Here is a 7,218-nt window from a genome sequence, read left to right as displayed (position 1 = left end):
AGTATAAGGTCAATTTGGCATTATCTATTAAAGACATTTCAAGATGTGAATAACTTCTGATTTAGTAATTCCACCTCTGGAAATTCATCATAAAGGAAACAATCAAAGGCTAATATTGTATTTTAAAATGTCCATTGCCATAGTCTTATGGTAAAAAAAAAAAAAATAGCCTTAATGCTCTTCAATAGAGAAATGATTCTATAAATTACAGTGCAGTGGATTATTGTATCATCAGTATAATTCCATTTTTCAAGATTATATGATAACATAGGGCAAGTGTATGCAATGTAATGTGAAACAAAAAAAAATCAGGACACAATTACACATACAATATGAAGCCAATTTTGTAAAATGCATACATAAAAAGATTAGAAAGAAATACAAATATTCCATGCTATCAAAATTCAGTTCCTGAATTCAGATAATAAGCATCCAGACAGTAAGAAATATCTGTATGTTAAAATAGTAAATATTTCTGAGTGAGAAATGACACATTATCTTCTTCTACTCATATAGATCATGCACATTTCCTAAATTAAAGTGCTTCCTTTATAGTTAAAAAGTTAGTAAGATACAAATGTTTATATTTTTACAACAGATTAAAAATTTTTCCTTTAACTTCAGCTTTCAGGGAAAACAAATTAAATATTTATCTGCGTCTCTATGACTCTATATCATTTCAAATCTCAGTAAAGGCACTTTTTCTCCTTTGCCGTCAGATGGTTATAGAGAAAAAACCTAAACCAAATATGACTAAGTAAAGCAACCTACAAATGCTCCAAATCTGTGAGTCATCTGGAGTCTTCTCCCTTCTCAGTCCACACTAGTCATTCATCACTAAGAACTGCCTCCTTGATGTTTTTCACACTGTCCACTTATTACCATCACCACCATTATGTTCAGTTCACCAGCATCTTCCTCAGGAATGATTTCACAGCTTTAACTTGTCTGTGTATCAGCCTTGCCACCTCCCCTTCAGTCCACACAGCAAGTGGAGTGATCATCCTGAAGTGCAGATCTGACCAGGTAAAATCCCTCAGAGGCCTCTGATACTCACTGTTCAGTGGATAAAGTTTCAACTCCTTAACACAGTTCCTGAGAGCTTCATCTTTTGGTGTCTACTCACTTCTCCTGCCTTATATCTTCTAACCTTTTTGTCATAATCTCTGCCCCAGCATATGGAAACACTAGCACCAGAACCCATAGAACATACCAAGTTCTCACTCACCTCTTGGTCTTTGCACATTCTAGTCTGTAGAATGGCCCAGAATGCCTTTTCTTTCTCCCTTTCCCATCATGCCTAACAATAGCTGACATCTGGTTTTTCTCCAAGTCTCAGCTGAGATAGCCCTTCTGAAAAAGGCTTTGCTCAACCTCTTGGTCTGTATAATATGCTATTTAATATGCTTCCATGGCATCCTATTACATGCACTTATTGTACATGATGATATCAGAGAGTATGCTAGAAGATTTGACATAGATTATAGTATAATGTATTTTATCATAACTACTGATTTTTTTCTTGATATATTTGTTTACTTGTTTGGATTTTGTTTGCTTGTTTTTCTTTTTTTTGTTCTCCCTAACTAAACTGACCATAAGCTCCTTGAGAAGAACTGCTCTATCTTATTTACTTCTATTGTCTCAATGTCTAGCATGGTGCCTGATACATAGCAGGAGCTCCATCATAACATGAATGAGTAAATGGTCAAATGAATGAAAGCATCTCAAAGCCAAATAAAAATGGCTCTCTTGGGGTGCCTGAGTGGCTCAGTCAGTTGAGCATCCAACTGTTGATTTCAGCTCAGGTCATGATCTCAGGGTCATGAGATCGAGCCCTACATCACGCTCCATGCTGGGCATGAAGCCTGCTTAAGATTCTCTGTCTCCCTCCCTCTGCCCCTCACACACACACTCTCTCTCTCTCTAATAAAAAATAATCTTTTCAAAATGCCTTTCAGGTTACCCCCTAGACCCTGAGTTAGCACAGGTGGAAAGCAGCCACTATTCTATCAGCATGGATGAATGAGCATACTATTATATATAAGGTACAGTGAAAACGTGGAAAGCAGAGGTTTAAGAAATGAAATAAATTAATGTTAACTGATAAAAAAAAAAAACAGTGTCTAGTATCTTTAAAAATGTCACTCATTGTTTTGGGAGTACCTGGATGGCTCAGTCAGTACAGCATGCAACTCTTGATCTTATAAGTTCAAGCCCCACATTGGACATAAGTCTATTTAAAAATATATATGTATCACTCATTGTTTTTACTTAAACTGAATATCTTCATTTTATATTTCCCAGAACTTGAAGTCATCCATTTTTTTTTCCTGTGATTTCTTTCAACTGGTTCATTGTCTTTTCACCATAGAGGAGATGTAGTGCTCCACTGCTGCAATCCCCAAAAGGACATTCTACACAAGTGACCCTTGGTGTGTACTATGGAAAAAGGAGGTCCCAAATAATTTTGGGAAAGGCTGCTTTTGATATTTCCTGCTCTTAGAAAGGTCCAACACAGACGGCACACACTAACAGCTGAGAAAAATTTGTTAGTTTAACTTTTCCGAAGCCTAAATATCAAACCTCTTTGAGCTTGGTGCCCAAGTAAAATCTTTTATTAAATGCTGATATAGAGACAGATGACTGGATTCAAGGTCAGGAGCCCAGGCTCCAATCCTGTTTGTACCACTCCATATAAGTCACTTCAGTTCCAGAGCCTCAGTTTCCTGACTTGTAAAATGAGGAAGTTGGACAAGATAGTGTCAAAGATCCCTTTCAGACCTAAAATTCTATTTTAATTCTATCATGTCAAATAATTTGTTGATCTACTTTTCATGAGAGATACTTAACAAAAAATATGTCAAAGATTATTTAATGCAATAATAGAGAACTGAATTTTATTGCACTTATATTCTGCTTTTTAATTTCACATCATCATCTAGACCTTTAGATGGACATTCAGATAACTAAAACCTATTTGATCCTCATTCATGAAAATAAAAAATAGTTAATTTGGCCATCTCTGCAATGGTCTTAGATACATAGTGCCACTTTCTTCTTTTCCCTCCTGATAAGTAAATGAAATAAAACTAATGGATATACAAGTACAAAGATATCATAAGGTTGAGACCTCTGAGTCTGACAAACAAAAAGCCGATTCTGCGCCTGCAGCATGCTGTAGACACATCTGGCTTACTTTAGCTCACAATGGAGAAATATGAATTGTGCTAAAAAGCACTATTTGTGCAAATGCAAATAATATTCCATCTGCTCAGGATTTTTTTTTCTTATATAGCTTTTGTTCCAGTGTGGTAAAAGCCTGTTTCTTTACCCTGAAGTGCTCCTGCTGATGAAGAGTGAAGTACATGACAATGAACTAAAATCCATTATCAAACAAATACAGTGAGCTTTTCAGTAAGTCATCACAGGGAATGTTGCCTTTTTCTCTGGCATTAAGTTGAAAGCGATTTGTGCTCATGCAAATAAGACAAAGTGGTAGGGTTTTTAAAAATTTGTGTGTGTGTGTGTGTGTGTGTTTTCCACATATTGTAGTTTGCTCTATAAATCTTCCGTTTTTATCTCTTTCTTGGTGCAGGAAAGGAGCAGAGAAGCATTTTGGCAGCCTTCTTTAGATTTCCTTATGGTTTGAGTAGTGATAAGTTCTCAACAGAAGAATTTGAGCTCTGCCTTATGCTGTCTTGAATAAACTTACTTGGGAATTGGGAGAACTGCTTTCCCAGCTCGTAAGAAGAGCCTAGGGCAAGTTCGAAGAAAACTTAACCCCTGTGCTACTGAAACCAAACATAGTAAATTTCAAGAGATCCAACTTTGGGATTTGCTGGTGGTGACAAAGGTAAATCATCCAAGTTCAATCTTAAATTAAACATCTCTCAGTGTTCATCCATTCCTTTCAGTGAGCTGGGCCTTAATCTAAGGGCTTTGTGAAAATTACAGTCTTCCTAAAATTAATAGGCTACTTTTCTATTTGCAGGAAGAATATAGATCTGAATGACAGTTATACTACTACTACAACACGAGACTTTGATAAGCCAACTCCAGAAAGCAGTCGGATTCGGGGAAAATGTATTCAGCTTTCTTTTCAGTCCCCTGGGCCCTCAGCTTTGACCTTTTTTGCGCTTCCCTGTCCCCTTCTCCTAAGATCTATGATTTCTATTTTGACAAAACTGAAAAAAACCAAAAGAACTTGATCCTTTCTTCCTAAGATCAGAGAAGTAGGGCAGAAGAAGATTATAAGCTTGTATGAGCATGAAAACACACTTTTATTTTACACAAAAATTGAAGGCTTATTTTGTAGCATCTTTGGCTGTTTTATTTATATCTGGTGATTTTATTCAATATTAGTTGAGTTTTAAATAACCTAACCAATATGTTGGTCTTTGAGAAATCTGAAGAATATTCTTTTATGGAACAGAGCATTTTTGGAGGTTTGTTCTTTTTGTAATATTTATAGTTTATAAACTTCAGATTATGCATTTCTCTTTCAGGTTTAAGTTTTATAATACTATTTTCAATTAACATTGATTAGTAAGTTTGAAATGTAATGAAACACAGTGATGTTAAGATTCAATGAAATAACAGATGTAAAAAGAACTGGAATTATTTGAGAAAAAATTGCTGTAGACATCTAAGATGTTAATGCTGTTAATGCATACAATTTATAGTTCTGGGGGGAAAAATAATTGCCAGAAAATGAACACTATTTCTTTTGTAGAGTACACGATAAACATCAACAGATGATTATTTTCTAATTGCTTACTTTCTAGAACATATATTAAACTACATTTTATAGCCCAAGTATAACCTGAAGTTAAGCACTTGAATGCACAATTGTATAATATCAACAGTTTTGCAGTTAAGCTACCTGCAAATATTAACATTCCCCAAAGAGTTCAACTGAACAGCTAAAAATGTGATCTAAGATGAATTAGTAATTTGAACCCAAACCTACTAAACTATAGCGGTTATCTTCCTGTTGTGTCTATAATTACATTTACAATCTTATGGTGTATTTTAGAGCTACTGAGTATTGTAAAGAAATAAAATAATATTTGCCCTACTAAGGCTTCTTATATCAAAGGTGATTTCCTTTTATGTTAAGGCAAGATAACTTTTCACTTTACTCAACTTCAAAGGAAAATGCATTATTCCAAATATGTTTTAAACTTTTAACATAAAATCCTTACACGTTAAACCATTAATATATGGTTGGTCATGAAAATGTCTCATTCTACTCACAATAATGTCTCAGTTTAATTAGACCCTGAAAAGTAAAGGATTTAAATTCAAATCCTGGCCAACATTAATTATAGAATTCTTAATATTGTAGCATGCCCTTTAGTAAGTTCCTAGGATATGTCCTATGCTAAATAAAAAAGAAAATTAACTTCTGAGGACAAAGGACTGATTATTATAAAATATTATATGTATTGATACGTGGTACATCATCCTAAAGTCCTTTTTGAAGATTCAAAGAAACAACAGAACTCTGAAGTCCTGGAACTTTGAACTTTGAAGGACTGGAATTTCTACCAGTTGTCTTTTTCCACATGGGTATGGTGTCAAAGATCTGCTGTTTCTGGGGCGCCTGGGTGGTGCAGTCGGTTAAGTGTCCGACTTCAGCTCAGGTCACTATCTCGCGGTCCGTGAGTTCGAGCCCCGCGTCAGGCTCTGGGCTGATGGCTCAGAGTCTGGAGCCTGCTTCCGATTCTGTATCTCCCCCTCTCTCTGCCCCTCCCCCGTTCATGCTCTGTCTCTCTCTGTCTCAAAAATAAATAAACGTTAAAAAAAAAAAAAAAAAAGATCTGCTGCTTCTAACAACTGTGAATCTGAACATTTTTTCAGCCTCTTTAGTAAGGAGATGACTCCCTTTGTCACTCTTCTATGGTCCCTCCTTAATCCTAGTTAAATGGAGAGTTGCTTCACATATAACAGCCACTGTCAGGGAAGAAGGACTCCTGGGCCATTTCATCCACAGTCGAACAGGGTCTAGCAGTGACTGAGAATGAAAATGCACAGGCACATGCTAGGTCGTCTCCAGGTCTGTTCTGAGATCCTTGCCAGCTTCTTGTCACTTCAGTTAGAGAGGACTTGCTTCTTCACCAATCAATTAATCTGTAGGTTCTTGGTGGGGTTTTGTTTTTGTTTTGTTTTGTTTTGTTTTGTTTAGGATTTTATGTTTAAGTAATGTGTGCATCCAACCTGGGGCTTGAAACCACAACCCTGAGATCAAGAGTCACACATTCTACTGACAAAGCCAGCCAGGTGCCCCTAATCAGTAGGTCTTTATCAAGCATTCACCTTCGTAACAGTTCTATGAACTGCCCCCTCTGGCAGCATGCTAAAGGGCAAAAGGCATTGACTCAGCATTGACATCCTAGTCCTACCAATTACAAGCCAGCTCTGTGACCTTGGTCAGTCCCTTAGCTGCAATTTTAAAGTGGCTCAGTCTCTCATCTGTAAAATAGTTCTAATACCTGCCCCATTTGCCTCTTGGCACTGCTCCAAAAACTAAAAAAAGTAAGTTATAGACAGAATGCTTTGAAGATTGTAAATACAAAGCAGACAGAAAGTAGCAGTAGTATTGGACTTTATTCTGATTACTAAATTTCTGTAACTTCTCAAGGAATAGGTCTTAAATAATTACAAAATTGCAAAAAAAAATATTATGAAATGCACTTCAAATATCAAGTGAACACTGTCAACCCTAGGTAGTTTGGTAAGTAGTCAAATAATATGAAAGTTATTGCAGGGCAAATAATACAGTTTTATTTTATTTTATTTTATTTTATTTTATTTTATTTTATTTTATTTTAATTTTAGTTACTATTTCAATTTACTTCTTTATTTCAGCCAAAAATTGCGGCAATGACTCTGAATTTTCCTAAGTCAATAAGAAACAATTCATGGTCAATTAATACTTTGTAATTTGGTCTTAGATTAAGACAATAACAAAAATCAAATAGGGTGTCACTAATGTTCAGTGCAGAATTCCTTCTTGGCATTTCTTAGGATGTTTATATGTTTTTCCAAATTCCCTGTTCTGAGAGAAAAAATTTTCAGGAAGTTGGATAACAGGAAATGAGTCATAATTATCTTTTGTGTATTAAAGGCTTAGCAATCAACAGATGTATCATATTTGAAGGAATCCACTACCACCAAGTCAAAAGCAGAAAATACTGTGTGCTTAAGTAACAG

This window comes from Panthera tigris, chromosome C2 (assembly GCF_018350195.1).
Source record: "Panthera tigris isolate Pti1 chromosome C2, P.tigris_Pti1_mat1.1, whole genome shotgun sequence".
Lineage (NCBI taxonomy): Eukaryota > Metazoa > Chordata > Mammalia > Carnivora > Felidae > Panthera > Panthera tigris.
Note: the sequence above shows the minus strand (reverse complement) of the source record.